The following is a 19,918-nucleotide window of genomic DNA, read 5'->3' on the forward strand; positions in this document are numbered from 1 at the left end:
GCTTTGACAAAATCAGTGTTATTCACAGGAAAAAGTTTATGCTGAGCAAATTAAACCCATAAAGTATTAGAATATGCATATGATCAAGGACTTCAAAGCTTATCAAGTATGACAATTTCTGTTTCAATATGTGGAACAATTAATAAATGCCCACAACTCTTTTTTTTTTTTCAAAATACATTTAATTTATTGCACATTATGCAACTAGAAATTACCCAGTCTCTGTACTGGTTTATTAGCTAATTTATACTTCATAATCAAATGCTAGCCTCATTTTCCCAGATTTCAGTTCTATGTTTTATTGGATATCGGTCTATTCATAATACTGTATAACATCCACTTTCAATTAATCTTTTTTTCCCTCTCTTATAAGTTACTGTAAGGCTGACAAAAAATGTTTGACATTCCCATTTTCATTTCTAGCACTGCTGAAGCTGAATATTGAGGCGGCACTGCTAAACTCAGTAGGCAAAACACCAGCTGCTTTCAGTCTGATACTTGGTTTGTATTTTTCGTTTTACCACCCAACGCTTCCAAGTGGTTTATTGAAAACCTCCCAGATATGCCAGATGAAGGGAGGTACTCAGACTTGAAGGACAATCTGTAAACTCCCTGGCAAAACTGGACTCAGTTTCAGTTCTTGCAAAACCAAAACTCTCCCAAAACTTCCTGATTGCCAGACCTTTTATTTTTTCATAGAAAAACTGTTGCCCAGTTGTCCTTCCGAATGGTCAGAAAACCATAATACCGTTACATTGTCACTCCAGAGAATAGAGATTCAGTATGCAAGATTATTCCTCAGTTTCTGAAAGAAGAGAAAAAAATGCTCAAATAATATTCATATGCTCTACTAATAAGATTTTAGTCCATAATCCTAAACAGACAAAAACTGTTTCTTCATACACTTTATAAAAGGTCACACATCTCTTCCTGGCTGTAAAGCTAGGAATAGAATAATAAAACTGCAGATGGCTCAAGAGATCTTGACAAAAACTTTATTTACCAGGCTGCTTTCCTTTTGTCTTTCATATTGTGGCTCACAGTGAATAATGAAGCATGTCATAGCCTTATGTGACTTATTTTTGTCATTTGGGATACGGAAAATGTTCTTTGTCACCTGTAATAAATGTAAATCTACCGTTTCTACAAGAGTTAAATGAGTTTCCTGAGAGAAAGTACAACAAATGTCTCCCTTGCAGTGGAGTGGGATTTCATTTCACAGACAACAATGTGCATGTATTCAATATATATGAACTTTGTTTATTTTAGAGGTCTCATTCCTCTATCCCAGTTTAATGGGGCTGTTGGTGTAATTGTGTGATTACTGCTAAATGTAGCAGGGAACAGAGAACTTAAAATGAAATAAAAAGGTTTTGTTTTGATTGATTTTGCATATCCTTATGACTAACGGAACCCTAAGTTGCAGGTCATTTACATGATTACTTACCCTAAAATTACATGTGCTAAAGTATCTTCTGTAGATATCATTTGTGAGGTATACATTATGCTCCAAGGGCATATTACAAGCTGTATGCAAGCATATCAGAATGTGTTTCTGTTGATATTTCCTATGGTTTTCATTAGGAAAAGCCTACTCCTGCAAATGTTACTGAAATGAAAAGGGAGCCGTGAAAGATACTAGCAGTATGACAGGTGCTATTTGTGGCTCTGGAAATATAGTTGTCACTGCAGGGGATCTCCTGCACTGAAGACCCACAGGAGTCCATAACCAAGGGTGAATGAATTAATCTTCTAACAGTTCTCGTGAAAAATAACCTGTGTTTAATAGGAAGTAATAGAAACACCATTGAATTTCTGTAATATTTCCTTTATCTTTCTCTACAAATACAAGTCTTTGGTTTCCTTTGCTTTTCTCTGTATATTTTAGCTTTGCAGATCACTGCAAGGAGTGCTGCTTTTTAGTTCCCATGACTATTGTTAGATGATATCGATTGGTTTTTACTCATTTGTTCCAGATCTACATTATGGTTTCTGTATGTTTCAGAAACACTGACAGTGGACTTCACGAGGGCAGACAGCCTGGCTGTTCTCACTTAATGGTGCTCTACAGTTACTCACACTTTTGCTTAAATTAGCTTCTCTAATCTAGAATTTGAACTATATTCTTGTTTGGTTATTTCCAACTAATGCTCCAGTAAACATCTATCTTCTCTTTCTTTACACTTTCTGTATTTGCAGCAGAAGGAAATAGTTAATCTTCTGAAAGGCTAAGTAATAATACAACACAGCTTGACACAGACAGCTTAGAGAAACAGGGAAAGATTGAGACAGTGTGCTGCAGAGCAGGTGTGACTCTCTGTGTTAATTTCTTTAAGGCACTTGGAGCTACCTCTATTCAAATGCAAGATGTATGCAGGGACCTGAACCAACACCTTGGCTCTGAACCCTGGGAGAAGGTTGGGATTAGATCTTTTAATTTAAACCTCTCACTGAATAGATCTGAATTTCAGATCCCTCAGTTTGGGAGGACGTGAATAGCAGGGAGAGGCAAAATTTGGGTTGGATCCCTTCAGTAGGCATTTGAGTACAGTAGTCTAGAGCAGGTCTTTTACAGCCTGTACCACTCCATTTTGTACAGCTGATAAGGAGCACCAGGCCAGCTGTCTTACAAATCCTAGGAAAGAAGTAACTTTAACCCAGAGCTGTGTTATGCATCAGTATCTGAATTATTAAAAACCCTTTCAAAACAGGGATTTCTTAGCATCATCCTGCTAACTTCACACTGTTTGATAGCTCCACAACTCTTTATGGATCTCTAGGGCATAACAAAGTAGGCACTTAGAAGAGCTAATCCATATAGTTTTAGAAAGTTTAAAAGTCAATATCAAAATAATACAGTCTGCTTCAGACTTGCTTCAGACACACGGACCTTATAGTCCACAGCAGAAACACGTGTTGCCTAATGGGTATTTTCAGTACACTAATATGAAAATGAGTACTTTCTGGGATATTTTGGGTACTGAAGGAACCATAAAGAGGACAACATTAACTTGCTATCAAAAAGAAGGGAAAAATAGATTTTTAAATCAATTATGTTCTGAATGTTTTATTGTTTGGGTCATTAAAGATGGTTGCTGAGTTAATTTAGAGAGTTGCTGATCACAATTTGACTTTTTTAAAGTGCAGAGTAAGAGTCGATGTGATGTACTTTGACAATTGCAGGTAATCACAATTTTGTTCTCATCTGAAAAAGTTGATGTAAAATTGAAAATACATTTACCTATCTTGAGAACTGTTCATTTGCCTCCCTTTTTTAACCACATTGAACAAATTAGTCATCTTTGCCCTTAAGTACCTTCACAGTTTGATCCTGCCTGCTCTTTCACATCACTGCTGCCCTTACTGCAACCCTTTTTGCCCATCAGTCTCAATTTTCTCCCTTTTCTCATACAACCTTTATTCAAGAAAACTGTTAATAGTAAAAATCTGCAGAGCCAGTATTCTGTGTTCCTTCAAATCCTGCCTTAAAATTCATCTCTGCTGTGATGTTGTAAACTGCCAAAGGCTCAGCAGCTGGTGTGCTGTGATCGTTACTTATGATGGTAATTGTCTGCACGAAGCAGTGGGAGTGAAGAATCAAACACCCCTCTGCTGCCCATTCCCTTGCTCTTTGGAAGCAGTGGAGGGCTGTGGCTGTCCTTGGAGGTACAAGTTGCTTCTTCCTTACCTCTTCAGCCTCATGGGATAATCCAGCTAAGGTTAATGAATTAGTTTTGAACAGAGGATTGCTAGTGTGGTTAATGTGAAAATCTGCCTTTTTTTCTGAACCGGGGAGAGCCACAGGTGTTCAAATGCAAATCAGGTGCCCAGAATTTGGGTGAGGTTTCAAAAGGGATTTGTCCTCCAGAACCTGTGGATTCTCCATGTCTGCTTCTATTGGTCTACCTAAGAGTAGCAAGTACGTTTTTTTTAAGGAAATGGAGCTGTATGGATTTTCTTCTTTTCTGGGATCTTTCACAAAACCCAAGGCTTCAAATCTTGGAGTAAACCAAAGCTTTATATAACAATGGTGAACTTCTTTGCTACAAATGAAACCAACTAATTAATTTTACGTGGATGATAAATGCATTTATTTGTTTTTCTTACAGAAAAGTGGAATCGTGAGTAAACAAAGAGAAGAAAGCTGAGCAAACAGTCTGCATTGTGAACAGTAAGTGAACTAACTACATATTCTGAAATTGATCATTGCCTGTACTTCCATTTTCATGTTTTTTCTGTTCACAGTTCTTTTAGCAAGTGTAAAAAATGACTGCAGTGAGCATCTCTTCCCTTTATTCAACTCAGTTTCATGTCACAGGAGTAGGCTTTTTATTAATCCTATAATCATCTTAGGTAAGAGGCCCAGATAATCCATGCACTGTACCTTCTTCACTGCCCATACTGAAAATATCGCAATTGATTTTTTCTTCTCGGTAGAAGTGAATTGTAACACTAGAAGCTACTATGTTAAAGTAGTATGACACTAACATTTGCTCACGCCTGGAATTTTGCAGAGGAGTAGTTAGATTTTGGATCAATATAATAGTCAGATCCTGTTGGGGGGATCTGTGAGAGAGTTTTATGGCTTCGTGTTATCCACCTGATCACTGATTAATTGTACTAAATTGCACTGGTCAGAGCTATACGTTCACTGCCCAATATGAGCAATCACCTGCAACCTTACAGTGTTTGTCTGCATGGGCTGTGAAGAGAATGAACCATGAGAACGAGCCGTGTTTGTGTTGTGGAGGATGCTACTGATGTAGTCATCTGAAAAACATCTCAGATTCCTGGTGAAGTATCAGTTGGGATACAGCAGAGAACACATGCTGCTTTTACTGCCCTGGGAAAAGCAGTATCGTGTATGTTTGAACTACATTACTGGGTAATGAAAGGCAGTAATGTCTTTCAAGAACCAAAACTGATGAATGTGAAGTCAGGTATTTCTATTAACAGTTTACACTTAATGGTTCCTCTGTGTTATGTGCTAATAGACACTGCAACTTTGTAGTGACATGTAGTATGCAGAGAGTAAGTGCTATTCAACACCATTCTACTTATAGTGTATATGGTTGACAGTAAAACTGAAGGAACTGCTCTGATCAATGATGAATTTCAATGTTCTGTTTCATCAGACATAATGAAAGGAAAAAGTGTGACATTTATCTGAACCTGAGGGCAGTGTAATACTTTCTTGAAAAATTGATGCTTTATATCTATAGTTATTTATACAATGTACCAAACTACCAGTGGGCATTTAATTGGGCTTATAATGAAACATACATTTTTATGTATGCAGTTTATATTTCATGCATGCATCATAGCTCTGTTCACCCTATAGCTTTCTTCTTCTATACCTACACAACTAACCTGCTCCAGCTTCATAGCATTTCCTCACATCTCCCACACAGGGTCATCTTCTTGTTTGCAGAACTGCCTTGCAGGATATTTCTGCTTTGTGGAATGCAGATCCTTGGAAAGCTTTGAGCTTGCTATCTCTAGCATGAAACACTGCACACCAAAGCATTATTGGTGTTACTGGATAATATTGCTCTGAATAATGCCCTATACTGTATCTGAGGATTTTGTGAAGGGTTGCAATATATAGTAATATGCATCATCTCCAACAGTTTTTACTAGTGGAAAGTTATGCTGGAAGTTTGGAGAGTTGTTGTTTGATGCATGGGGTATCTTCAAAACAAAGCAGTTATGCTATTGCTCAGGTTCTGAAGTTTTGGCAGCAGATTACTTATAGAAACATGTATAAATAATAGCAATTTCAAGCAATTCATGTAAATCATATGATACATGAATAAAAAAAATTCCAAGGTCATTTTAGGCCTGTTTGTAGAAAGCAAATGTCATTATTGCAGACACTCAGACATTTTCTCTATTATTCCTCTGTCAAGTGGCCAGAACTCACAGGCAGCTGTTTTAGAATAGCATGGATTTATTTGTGTACAGTGGAAAAAAAATTAATCAACTCTTATTGGTACTCCATCTCATACAAATTCTCTCTCTTCCTGCTGGCAGAATAGGTTGATGGAACCTTTTCATAGTGTCCATCAGTTAATTTTATCAGTCATGGCATTATGATTATAAACCTCAAATGACCTAACAATGAATATATAATTACAGAAATGAAACTGTACAGTGGTTATTTAACATTTGTAATGTGTAATTTATTTAATACTCTCTTTGGAATATACATGGGAAATTAGAATAATAAAACAGAAATAAAATGGCATTTAACTTTCATCCATCATCAGTGAGAAGCAACGTTACCAGCTTGAATCAGGCTATACTTTCACCATGTTCATGTGTGCTACCTTTGTGCCTGCTTCAAACCATCCTTGTAAACTGTATGTTTTTCATACACTAAGCTATGAATCATTCTTCTGACACTGGAATCGATGAATTGTCCTCATTTTAAAATGTTTTTCTCAATTGTTTTCCTGAAATAAAAGCTAAATTATAAAATATCCAATGCCAAAGGCAAACCTACTCGATTCCAGATATAGAAAGAAGATAAAATAATTTAAGGTCTTATATAAGTAAAATATATTTGATGGGTTTAAATAGTTCTTATTTTTATTTTAAATGCAAGAGTCTTTGTCTACGTTGAATGCTGTAAAAGATCAGTCCCTTGTGGAGGAGGGAAGTAATCTGGCTGTAAGCTTTCTGAAAAAGTAGTTAGCAGCAATCAAACTTAATCTGCTATATACTTTAGTTTGTTATAATTGCCGTCTTTGGTGGCTGTCAACTTTTTTCAGCTTTCTTTTGCAATAAAGGCAAATTCAAGTAAAGTGACATGAATTAGGAGACTGCACAGATGAACAGCTAACTCAAAAGGAACGGCCCAGCTGTGCTCTCCTGCCGTTGGCCTGGAGAAGGTTGGACTTGCTGAGAATGACTGTATGGGTGGTGTGACCCCAGTACTTGGAGAGGAACTAAGCTCATATTACAGTTATCATTAGCTCACAAGCATGCAGCGTTGTCATTGTTTATCCTAAAAGGTATTTCAGACACCTGCTGTGTTTGATATTGTACCATTCCACATTTTATATCCGGAGGTACGTAATGTACCAGTGACGAAGCAGCTAAATGAGAAGTTCCTTGGTTTTGGAAGGGTCAGTTTTGTAAAAGTTGAATTGATGAGCCTTCAAACGGAAATGAGCCTATGGTTTCTGAACGTTCTCTGTTAACCACAATAATCTTCCCTTACATTGCAATTTCAATCTTTCATTGCAGTGCAATAATCTAGAAGCAGCATGGAAGTGCCCTCATTCCCTGTGCTCCCAGGTTTTCTCATTGCCCATTAAAATTCATGTGCATATACTGCAGGCTTGGATAAAAGAGTTCATTTGAGCATTCACACTACCTGAATTTTTTAATGAGGTCTTCCCCTAAATTAGTTTCTCTTCTACATTAATTTGTTTTTTTCCACAGTGGAAGAATGAATTTCTGTCGAAGTGTTTAGTAACATTTGCATGATGTAAGGATTGTTTTTAGTTTTGTCTCTGTTTTGGTTAAGATGTTAAGACTCATCAGAGTGCTATATTCTCTGTGACTCTTTGGCTTACAATTCTGTGCCTCAGAACCTGATTTTTCCTTTTTATATTGATTGTATATTAGAGCAACAGCTTTGCATTTTTTAATGTGAGATCTCTGACACGGATTTAGATTCTGTAGTGCTTTGAGATATGCTAGTTATGCAACCTAATTTTGCAAAATGGCTCTGTGTATGTGCTTCCCTGGGGCTTCAGTTTAGTTGTCATCTATCATTTTAGCACCGTGAGTGATTACTCTCTACTATTTAATTTATCTTCTGCAGCTTCTCAGTTTTTTCTTCAATTGGTAAACACATACCTTTCTAGACACATTTTCAAATGATGTGTTTTCCAAGTGCTCCAGAAGTCATGTAATCTTATTTTTTTTCAGCTAGGAATTTAACCATTTAAATAAATTATTGGTGGATATTTTGTCTATTACTTGGAAGTTCCGTATTTCAAATCTGTGATGCATGATCCATTTTTCAATCTTAGTGTAATTATTTATTCTGAAACATGCATATCTGATAACTGCTTCAACATCTATGAAAAAATAGCAAATGAGCACCTTTTTAAGTGTATGAGCCAAAAGCATTGGCTGATGCTAGCGCAGTAGGCTTTAAACCACCTTTGCACATTAAGTTTCAAATGCAAAATTTTTGCTAGCTTTGTTGGAATTTCACAAGACAGTTTCAGTTACAGGGTTAATGTTTAAGCATTTTCTTAAGTGCTGTGTTCTTCTACTATAATTTGCTATGTTTGGGCATTACATGGAATATCAACTTCGCTGTTTTTTTGTTTTTTGTTTTTTTTTTTTTTAAAGATCAAGATCTTTCAGAATCACATTCAGCTTTTCATTTAAAAGCGGTTTATTTTGCATTAAATCATAGTGTGTATGCTGGCCACTTTAAACAGTTACTGTGGCAACTCCCAGGAATCTAGTATAATCAACAGCTTCTGTGGTCCACATAAGAAAGAATTTTTACCTGTAAGTTTCCCTTTCTTTTACACTTTTTATTATGCCTCTGAGTTATCTGTGGGGAGATCGATTATTTGTTTAAATTATTATTATTTTTTTTTTTACCTTTTAGTTAACAGTTGTACTTAGTATTTGTGATCAAAATCTCTCTGTAAGAATTACTGTGTCATCACAGTGCAGCTTTGCTGATGTTGACAACTACTCTTGTCTTAAGTACAGTCAGGCGTTGACATCTCCCATGTTGCATGCTTCTGGGTGACATTTTTGTATTCTTTCTTGTGAAAGAGAGTTTTAGTCAATACTTACCTTTTGTTTGTGATTCTTACTATCTTTGCACAATCCTCTTTAAAGACTACCAGTTCATGATAGGTGAATTCCAGCCACCATTTTGTAAAGCAGTAGAGATAGCCAATTCTGTCACTGTTCTTGTAGTGATGTAACTTTGATTAGGAACTGGAAGGATACAATTTTTTTTTAATTAACTCAGATATTTGGCATTTATGATTAATTAAAAAAATAGCTAAGATGATACAAGTGATAACACACATAAAGATTAAGGTGACTCCCACATATGGAGTTGGTGGTAGCTGAGTAACACTTTGGATCATCTCCAAGTATGAGTTTGTTCTTCAGTGATGGCTTTGTTTATTTATTTCTTTCAAAGTTTCATGCTGTAAGTCTTATTTTGAAGACATATAGCTATCATAAACATCACATTTTGACAGCTTTTCTTATGTGAACAAAACTCATTCAAATAAGTCAATCCAATAATAAAAAGATTCATCATCTTTGACCTGTATGTATTGATATCTTTAAGTAACTAGTATATTGACAGCACTGACTTGATTGAATGTATACCAGATTTAAAATATACTTTATGATATAGAACTTATATATTTATCTTGATTACCAAAATGTACAAAAATGTGCTTTGAATTTTTCTTCTTGCAATAAGTACTAGGAAAATTCAAAATGAAGAATTGGGAAAATTCCTTGGTTCAGTCATGGGAAATTAATATAGCAAGTTCTTTTTTTTTTTTTTTTTCAGGTATTTTTATTGCATAAAATCATCAATAATTTTGGAATTCACTAGAATATATTGAATATAAAGGTAGTGGAACTGCTGTGTGCTTCTGCTGCTGTACTTTCAATTTTGTACTAAGCTAAAGAAGCAAAGATGTGGTTTTCCCATAAGAGGAGCCTCTGTACAAGGTCTGTTTTACCAAATTTGGTCAATATATTCACTAGTCGTGACTCTAGTAGTTATGCTAATTAATGTAACAACAGTGATTTGAGCTGATTGCACACATAGCAGTAGGACTAAGAATGGCTTCAAGTTGTGCCAGGGGGGATTCAGTTTGGACACTGGGAAATGCTGCTTCTTGAGAGACTGGTCAGGCACTAGAATGGGCTGCCCAGGAATGTGGTGGAGTCACCGACCCTGGAGGTGTTCAAGAAACCTTTAGGTACTGAGGGACATTGTTTAGTGGGAAATATTGGTGATGGGTGGATGGTTGGACTGGATGATCTTAGTAGTCTCTTCCAACCTTGGGGATGCTATGATTCCATTTCTGAACGTGGTGGTTGTAATGCACATAACATATAGGCCATGTTTCTAATCTCAACTGGAAACATGCTTTAGTTAACCATGAAAGCCATTAAGATTGTTTTTTAAGTGAGCCATATATTTGGGAATTTTTCTCATCACTTCCTGATTTCCATGACCGTGCTTCAGTCTCTCCAAAATCTAAAGATTTGAAGTGCATTTTTCATTGAAAGGTGAGATTCTCATGCAGTCACATGGATCCAGGAGTGGGAGCTTGCAGAGATAACTTCCAAATATTTATTGTAGTCTGGCAATCCTAGACACATGATAGCCTGGAGGTCTCTGCCAGTACTGTACAGCAGTATACTTTGATCTTTCCTTTAATCAGTCTCCCAGTACCTTTTCATTTCTAACAAAAATAGTGCCCAAGCTGCATTTATACCATAAGCCAATTTTACTCATCCTTGTAACTTGTGATGCCAAGTGAAAACATTTGTTTTAGGAAGAAAGATAAGAAAAAAAGGAGTAAGATGTCATTTGGAGTGTACAACCTTAACCATCTTTAATGGGATTTTGCTCTTAGAAGTATGTCTCAGTGCTTGAATCATTAAATGAAATGCTTAACACCAACAGAGTTTATTTAAAGATCTAATTCTACTTCAGGGAAAATAATTTTAGGGACTTTTAAAGTGCATTAAACTATTAGTTATTTAACCAATAGCTATTTAACTGTTAATAGTTTATCCTGGAGATAACAATGATTCCTTTTGGAGAGTTATGGTCTATTGGGCAAATATGCATTGAGGGAGGTTTTAAAATGGGAATTACATCTAAACTTTGTAATTATGCACTTAGATATTTCTTAAGGAAAATAGAAGCACTGGCTGATTATATATAAAGTCATTTGCTCTTCAGAAAGATCTAAATGTTTGCAGTACACAGCTATTGGTACAACAAGGAATTGTTATGCCTCAGCATCATTGTCGATTCCGATTTTGTCTAAATTTTGCCTATTTGCAGTGCCTCTCAGTGCCTGGAGATATGGCCTTTATATACTCTCCAGTTGCACTCTGGAACCAGTCCATACCTTAGTCTTTAACAGATTAATTTCATATCTATTTATTAATAGTAGCTAACACTGAAAGAAATTGAAACCTGAATCCCTTTTAAAAACAGTTGTTTAAAAAAGGCAGGTTGTATATAGGTTGTAGGCCATCAGCAGTACAAAAAAGTTTCACAAGCTGTCTGTATGTAAAATTTTCACATATATTTTTAAGATTGTTTCCATTGGAAGAAATAATTATCCTTTATATTAATAATCTGCTGAGCAGGATCGCTATATTGAGTGACAAGTAGAATTTTGCATGCACTAATTGCCTCTGAAGATGAATCAGTGACTTCAAGCATGGGGAGAGTTGTGCAATGCTGTCCTGCCCAATCTTGGATCTTACACAATGGCTTTCACAGCTTTATGTCATTCTGCGACAGTGTGAAATCTGTGCTTTCCCTTCTTTAGTTGGGCTGTACTTTGTGGCTGATAGATCAGTATTTTTTTGATGTCATTGCTGGAAGTTTGTTTTTCCTTCATGTATTTCTCTTGTTTAACATTTAAATAGTATTTTTCCAAAAAAGATTCAGTTAACCAGCTTTCAGTTAGTAAAGCGATCCTTACGACATTTTCCTTCACTCTGTAGTGACATTGATAGTATTTTGAATGGAATGCTAATAGCAAGAAAAGAATGAGCAAGAAATATCATCACAATATTGCAAAGACCTTGAAGAGCTGCAGATCTATGCACTGCTATTACTTAACATTACCATTTCAGATTCTGAAGCTGTTCTGAATATTGGTTTGTCCAATAGAGCATACTTCTTAGAAGATGCCATTGTATTATTTTTTCATGTGTGCTAAAAGAAGCTGAGGTTGTTCCTGTTGTTAAATGTGACTTAGAAAACAAAATACTGGTTCACTTGGTATATGCCTGTGTAAGTCTGTGAGCAGATTCTGCAAACATCAGAGTTCCTTGCTGGATTTTTTATTTTTTTTTAAAAAAAAAGCTAATATAAGCTCTCCCTGCCTTCCCTATTCATCCTTCTGGAAAATGCAGCAGACTTTACAGATAAAGCCTGAATAATGACATGGGGATAGGGAAGAGTAAATCAGTGGTATAATTACCCTAATCTGCTTCATACTACCATAACATTTAGCTCTGTATTGTTTCTGATGGTTCTTTTGCCTTTCATTTTTATTTATACACCCTTGTTTTGCCCTTCACTACTCTCTTCTTTGCAGCTCAGCTTCAATCTTTGTTCTCTTTCTAGGCTACCTCGACCTGCAGTCCTCTTGAAAAAGTCTCTCATGTCCCACAGTTACCCCACTTGTTTTCTTGATATTTCTATTGTCCCTTATCTTCTTAACGATACTTACAAAAGCAAGACAACAGGGATAAATTAGGTCTTCTTTCATCTCACATCTTCTGGAGTTCTTTGAGGAGGCTGTGCCTTGCAGAGAGGTACTCTGGCTGGAACAGTGCCCATTCCCATCATCATAGGATATGGCACAGCCAGGTATCTTGGCAGAGAGTGAGCAGCTGTTTTTGCTTATATATTTCTTCCTCCTGATGCCCAGGTATCTTGCTGTTGTGAACAGTGAGTGAACTGGACTTTTGTATCTGCTCCAAGTGTGCTCTTTGACATCAGCTTGGAGTTGCATGGACATTCCTTCCTCCCAAACAGTCTTTTTTTTGTAGCTTTGTTTCTGGAGCTGCTTCCTGGTCTGTGCAGGAGGCAGCAGCTTACATTGCCTCAGACAGAACTCTTAGAGATGATCCATGAATATATTATCTCACTGCCCTTTTGCAGGTAGTTAAACCCTTAACTTTAGTATATAGTACTTTCCCTAATTTATCTGTGTATTGCATGCTAGTTTTGATCTGTCTGAAGAGCTGCTGTTTTTTGCTGATTAGATATTTTAGTAAGACTGAAAAAAAAAAAAAAAAAAAGTTCTTCCTTTTCTTTTAGCATGCAGGTATGAGTGCTTTTTCTTTCTCCCTCTTGTGCTTGCTGTGTCTCTCTCTCCCTTTTTCTCTGTTTTGCTGGAACATTATGTTCTTAGTTGTCAAATAGCTTCCTCTCAGCTGAAGCTCCTGTGCTGATTCAAAAGAAAACAACCAGAAGCCCCAGAAAAGGTTTCTTTTTCTCAGAGAAAATGAATGTTAGGAGTTTTAAATGAGTAAAAGTATATTACTAAAAACATAGTAAAAGGCTTCTGAAATGGGATCTCTAAGATTTAGTATACAAGACCAGAAATATTCTGATAAGATTCTGAAACCATGGAGGTTTATTCGAATGATCTGCTTGTTTCTACCAACCAAAGAAATAAAACTTCATTTTTATTAATCCTAAGTGTCCTCTTATTTATTACGATGAAATAAATTGAGGCTATAGCATCTCTTCAGCGTTAGCTTCCCCAAAACAGCAACACCAAAGTGCAACTATCAGTCAAATGAGTGGTACAGATGCAACACTGAAAATGCAACTGGATAAGGCAAGCCACTATTTTTTCCAGAAACAGCATTCCCATTTCTGTGCAATAGGAGGCTTTAAGTGTGCGTGTGTGCGCGTGCCTATAGAGAGAGACTTCAGTAAAAACTGTTGAGCAGGCTGTTTACTGACCAATAAACCAGTTTTGTGAGTTAATATGTTGGTAAATAAAGGCAGAAAAGAGACTGTAAATTAGAGAATGTCACGAGTTGCCTGGTACAAGGAAGGCAGTTCATAGTGTAAAAGCTGTATGACAGCTGTGAATCATTGCTGCTTTAAAACATCACAGCTACTAGGAGACATTAAAGCATTCTCTGAGGATTCTACATGAAGTTGATTGAGATCTGAGTAAAGTCATTTCTGTAGCATTTAGCATTGCTGTGACTAAACGTAATGAGTGGCTTTCAGGTGAACCAGCATGCATGTGGCCCTGTTCAGCCTTGCATATTTCTGGTTTCCAAAATGTTGCTTCATCAGTTTATTAGGGATACAATATAAGTGCTGTCACAACTTCTTTAGCAGAAGATGCCTATGAAAATTATGACAGGGTAATTGGACAATTCATTTAAGAACTTGAAACTCAGATTTAAAATGAACTGAGCTGTGTCAGTTGGTAACACACTACAGTGCAACCTGCCTTATGGGAGTCTTCTCAAAGAGTGAATTTAGAAATAATTTTCACATGATTAAGGTTATGTGTATAAGCTTTTTTTTTTTTTTTACAAGTGAATTGAAATTCAATTAGCACTTCTCATAGAATTAAGCAGGAGGAGACAATGAACCCCAGGCTCCAGTTACAATTTTAGATGTAATAAGAAAACAAGCACATGACTCGTACCAAGAGAATGTCCAAAAATGTGAGAACAGAAAATATCTGAATGTTGCTGAATAAAAGCATTCATCACCTCTCATGTTGGTTTTCTTCTTAAGGCCAGTTTTCATGCTTGGTCTTAGTGTGGTGGCAGTAGAAATGATTTGCACTTTTGTTTTTCAGGGACTAGAAATTTTCTAGGCCACTTATAGTTAGTAAATATGGTACATTGAGCTAGACAAAAAAGAACCAATTAGGGACCTGCAGTGTTAATGCAGAGAAGAAGGATGAAATATCACAGTTATGTATGTTAAAAAAAGGAATCTCCATAGTAACTGCATTTATTAAAGGTCCTTAACACATGTGTTGTTACCTCTTCTCTGACTGGGTTAGTCGGTCTTCTAATATTTGATGAAACTGGTACCCTCAGTTTCTCTCAGAGAGCCTAAGAGATTGAAATTAAATAAGAATGAGCAGAAACTAACGCTGCGAAAGTGATAAATATATGCAACTTCATGATATAAGGTAAGAGGTAATAGTACTGTATGTAAGAAAAGAAGAGGCTTGAGAACGATGTTCTTAAGCTCCTAAAAATGTAGAAAAGGTATAGTGAGAAGAATAGCTGTGTTGGTTAGCTATATTGGTAAACAAAAGCAGCGACAAAAAATAGAAGAATGCACTCGAAGAATGCACCTGATATTTCTGTCAAAATATGAACAAGATCAGTAAGCTCCTTCAGATACCCTAATGAAAAATTGCTGGTTGTCATTTTTCCCTTATGGTTACCATGACCTTCTGTACATTTTCTGTAGAAGGTCTGTCACTTCTACCCACATAAAAGTAGCCATTCAGAATGCTTTACATTTTTCTTTTACAGTGTGCCTGGTTAAAAAAATAAATAAATAAATAAATGAGTGTTTGGCAGTAACAAATGGTGTCTGATCTGTAAGCAATGTTTGCTGTTGAAATAACGTAGAATGCCATCTCAGATGTGTTTACAGTTAGATGTCTGTGGCTTATACTAATGTTTGTTACACGTGTGTCTTGTATACGATTTTTCTGTATACTGTTAGTAAGCAATTATAATTCAGTAGGGTTTGGGAGAACTGCACACCATTCGTTTTCAGTACCTTTAAGCAATGCATGCTTGAGTAACTTGACTACAAAAGAGGGTGTATGTATTTCTGTGTAGCTGGACTTTACTGTCTATTTAATGTCTACAAATACATTTTCCTTGGTATTCACAATCTTCTGTCTCTTAGTTGTGTTTTTTTCTTTGTAGTTTGGTTTCCTTGCCATTATCTGGTGCTGCTGGGCCAGTGATGCTTCTCTGTGGGCTGAAATTTACAGACATATCTTTTTTAAATATTTTTTTAAAATTCTTTTTGGCACAACTCACAATCTACAGAAGTGTTCATTTGAGAAATGCTTGCCGATATGGGGAAGTTTTGTGGCTAGATACTCCAGTTCCCTAGTGGCTTTTCACAAAACTCTTATTTAACTTTCCAAGAGAAGGCAGTTCCTCTTGTTCAGTGTAGTATAAAGCACGTTTCCACAGAAGTTAATAGTTGTTGCGAGGTAAGATGTGACTACTGGCTAGAAGAAGCTTCCTGCTTGCTAAAAAAGATGATAGCTGTTCTAGTGGCTCTTACTCCCTTCAATTATGTTAGTTTTTCTTCTTGGTTACTTTGGTATTTTTTTCTTTTTTATTCTTTCTTTTCCTTGTGCGTCTGTTTTTTTTTTTTTTTTTCCCTGTTCATTTATACTTGATTGACATTATTCTTGATGTTATGTATCTTAGTTTGTATGTTCTGTAAGAAATGCTACTTTTCCAAAAGAGTGGTCAGGCACTGGAGTGGGCTGCCCAGGGAGGTGATGGAATCACTGACCCTGGAGGTGTTCGAGGAACGTTTAGACGTTGTGTTTGAGGGACATGGTTTAGTGAGAGCTAGTGGTGATAGGTGGATGGTTGGACTGGATGATCTCGTATGTCTTTTCCAACCTTGGTGATGCTATGATTCTATATATTTAATGATTATTCTGTGTTTATTTATTGAATTTGGGTGCGCACATGTTCAGTAGATCATTTCAGTATCCATATTGCCTATCCTTGTAAACCTAGAAACTCTAGATCTTGAAAATAGCTTCAGGAAATTTTAATTATCACTGTACATGCCAGGAGACCCCACACTTTAAGGAAAATGGCTGTTTCTGTCATCACTGGCAGATAGACAGCTGCTAAGCTGTCACATACCTGGCAGGAAGTCAGGTAATGCATTGCAATCTACTTGTGTTTGCTCCTGCACCTTCCTGGCGCTTAAGCATTTGTCTACGTGCCTGGTTGTGGAAACATGCGCAGTGTTTTCTGTGGTGCTCGCAGTGAATAGCATGTTATCAAGACAAGCAATCAGTTCGCCCCCGGGTTACAATAATACTCCTTTTTAAACTGAGCTAAGCTTACTTAAGGAGAGCCCAGAGGATGGCTCTTCCCCAGAGACTGAGCAAAAGATTCAGGTCAGATTCAAAGCATTATGTGATGCCTTTGAAATACAGCGACTAAAATGCCACCTGTTTGTCCCAGCAGAGCTGTCATGACACACAGTTAACATTTTTAGCTTTTTAATTAAAGATACATATCAGAGATAACCTAGAAGAAGGAGTTTTATTAATTAACTTCCTCTAGTTCATCATTCTGTCACTTGCTGGCTATTAATAAATATTCGGTTTCATCAAGCCTGATTTCTCTAGACTGGTGATTTAGATATTTAAAATCATAGGAGAAGACATTAGTTCATTTCTATGTCTTTTAACAGTGATATCTACATGTAAATTTTATCCCAACATGTTATCCTAGCTACCTACTGTGAGAATCAAAAATACCTTTCCATATAAAAGAGTTAAATTCTGTAATTCTGTAAACTTCTCCAAGTGACATTTGAAAAGGTGGCTTTTTATTTTTAAAATTTATGACTGTGTTTTTAAAATGCTGTTTACTGTAGGGCATGTTCATGGTCTCTTGAAATTTCAGAACATAAAAGTGAGTGAATAATGGACTTTATTAGAAGTGGGAACAATAGGTGAAAGCCCTATATCAAAAGTCACTATATATTGCAGTTGTTTTGTGGGCTGTGTATAATTATCTCAATTTCAGTGGGGGGTAGAATGCAGCTGTTAAAAGGATCTGTTCTTATTGCTTTCACTGCTATTTTCCATTCCATAGTGAAAGTTAAATTCATTCTTTATACCTAAATTAATATTTTATGTCAAGGCCTGGGGAAGAAAGAAAAGGCTTTGGAAGAGAAGAGATGAAGTATATATGTATAATTGAAAGCTTTGCTTAAAAGGATGTTTTGGTTAAGTTGGTTCCCATGGTTACTTACAAATAATTATGCAGTTTTAAAAACAAAAGTTTTTTTGCAGTGTTACTTCCAGGCAGATAAGTGTCCACCAGCTAATTACCATTAGCTGTAAGAAGTAATGTAAGAAGTATATTGGTAGCCTTGATAGTCAAAATTAATCTTAGCCTACATATTTTACACCTGTGTACTGCATCTTTATTGGCTTCACTAAGATTAGATTCCCAAGTTAGGCAGTTCTGTCTGGCTAGAGTAATCATTTCAGTTCAATCTCATGGTTTATTTTTACTTCCCCAAGTTTTATGGTAAGCTCTAAATGCCTTTAGAGAAACAGTTACTGTTTTCTAAAACAGCATCTATTATACATATAAGAGTTTTAGTCTTTTCTCTCAGGGCCTTTTTTTATTATGTACCTGATTTTATTAAAATCATTCAGATCATGGAGACTGCAGTGGTCAGAATAGAACCTGCATGAAAGCTGGTCATAAGAGGCTACTGTTCTTATTTGTTTCATTAATAACAAATGTAAGTTTGTCTTGTTAATAATAGTAGTAATATGATTATTATATTTGTAATACCTTATTAACATGATGTGAAAAACAAACAGATTAAATTCAACTGCCCTGGTTTTTCTAAATGAAACAAAACTCTGTCAGTTTTTGTTTGTTTAGCTGCCCTACGTTGCCCTGAAGCTGCGCATTAAACATCGTTGCAGAATTAGGGGAGAGTAACAAATAGCTTAAAGCTTAGGCTGATCACAATTCTGATTTTTTTTTTTCTAAGAAGATTTTGAGAGTTTTGATTTGTGATTTCTAAATAGTATTTTAGTAGTAAAAATTGTACAGAGAGTTGGTTTTAGGTGATTTGTTTTTTTTTCCCGTTTGGATGCATTGAATTTATTCATATTTGCAGCATTACTTTTATTGTTAGTTAGAAATATGAGTAAGAAGATACTTCATTTCATTATCAGCACTACTGGACATTAGCAAATACTACTTTCCTGAAAGAGTGTTCAGGCCCTGGAACGGGCTGCCCAGGGAGGTGGTGGAGTCACCGACCCGGGAGGTGTTTAAAGAACATTTGGATATTGTGTCGAGGGACAAGGTTTAGTGAGGACTATTGGTGATAGATGGTGATAGATAGATAGATAGTTGAACTGGATGGTCTTACAGGTCTTTTCCAACCTTGGTGTTTCTATGATTCTATTCCATGATTCTGTGTGTCCTGCCTGTCACTTTTTCATCAAGGGATGTAAGTATTGGGACAATAAATCCCTATTTTTGTGATTACCTGTGATAAAATATTCTATGTAACTGTTTTATTAATTTCATTTTTGAAGCTTAGGAATCATTTTATACTTACAACAGCTACGCTTTTCCAGTAGAGCACAGATACAATTCTTTTTCGCATAGTAGTTTGAGTCTTATTTTTCATTCAAAATCTCAGTATCAAACATTCTCATTAACAGGGGGTGTAGTGGTGATTTCAGGATGATGGTAAATGATAAAGCTATGAGGATGAGGAAATACTTCTTGGTCATAATACTTTTTCCTCATTTCATCTAGGAAGTCATGACTTTCAATGTTTATATTTTTCTCAAACAGAAAAATAATTGCAACATTAGTATTAGGATTGTGAAATGAAATGTACTGAGTAATTTTTATTATATATATGCTTACAGACGGAGGGACTTGTATGCCCTGTGAAGGAAGACCAACTGAATCCAAGGATTTTCAAAGTAAAATATACAATGGGTTTATTAATAAAAGTATAGTAAGGAATAAAGAAAATACAGAATTATGCTAGAATGTGAATTCTCAGTGGCAATTCTGGGAGTCGAGAAAGTGATACCTTGTCAGAATGCAGGGTAGGTGGGGCATTGGGAACTTAAGGGAAACATGGAACATGGGAAAAGATTCAGGAATTTCCAACTGGGCCTTCAGTGCTCAATGGAACAAGGAGAGCTGGGATCAACAAGTTACTCTGACATAAGAATAAGAAAAACTTTCTCAAATAAAGACAAAATTTTGGCAAAGCAGTATCTTTTTTTACGTACAATCAAAATACTGCATCTTTTTTTCTAATTTGTATCTTTCTGACAGTATGGTAAATGTACGTGTTTAAGGAACCAAA

The 19,918-nt window shown here is 36.0% G+C and overlaps 1 protein-coding gene across 2 annotated transcripts in view; it reads left to right on the forward strand.

The window, feature by feature from the left end:
• Positions 1-19,918, forward strand: part of SYT1 (synaptotagmin 1) — a 258,525-nt gene that overhangs the window by 40,014 nt on the left and 198,593 nt on the right. For both annotated transcript variants that reach the window (XM_042815939.1, XM_042815940.1), the window contains exon 2: positions 4,110-4,171. The gene's annotated coding sequence lies outside the window, so the exon portion shown is untranslated. The remainder of the gene's footprint in view (positions 1-4,109; positions 4,172-19,918) is intronic.

Source organism: Centrocercus urophasianus, unplaced genomic scaffold (genome assembly GCF_019232065.1).
Source record: "Centrocercus urophasianus isolate 14NV4802_14NV808 unplaced genomic scaffold, USGS_Curo_1.0 seq_15, whole genome shotgun sequence".
In the NCBI taxonomy this organism is placed as follows: Eukaryota; Metazoa; Chordata; class Aves; order Galliformes; family Phasianidae; genus Centrocercus; species Centrocercus urophasianus.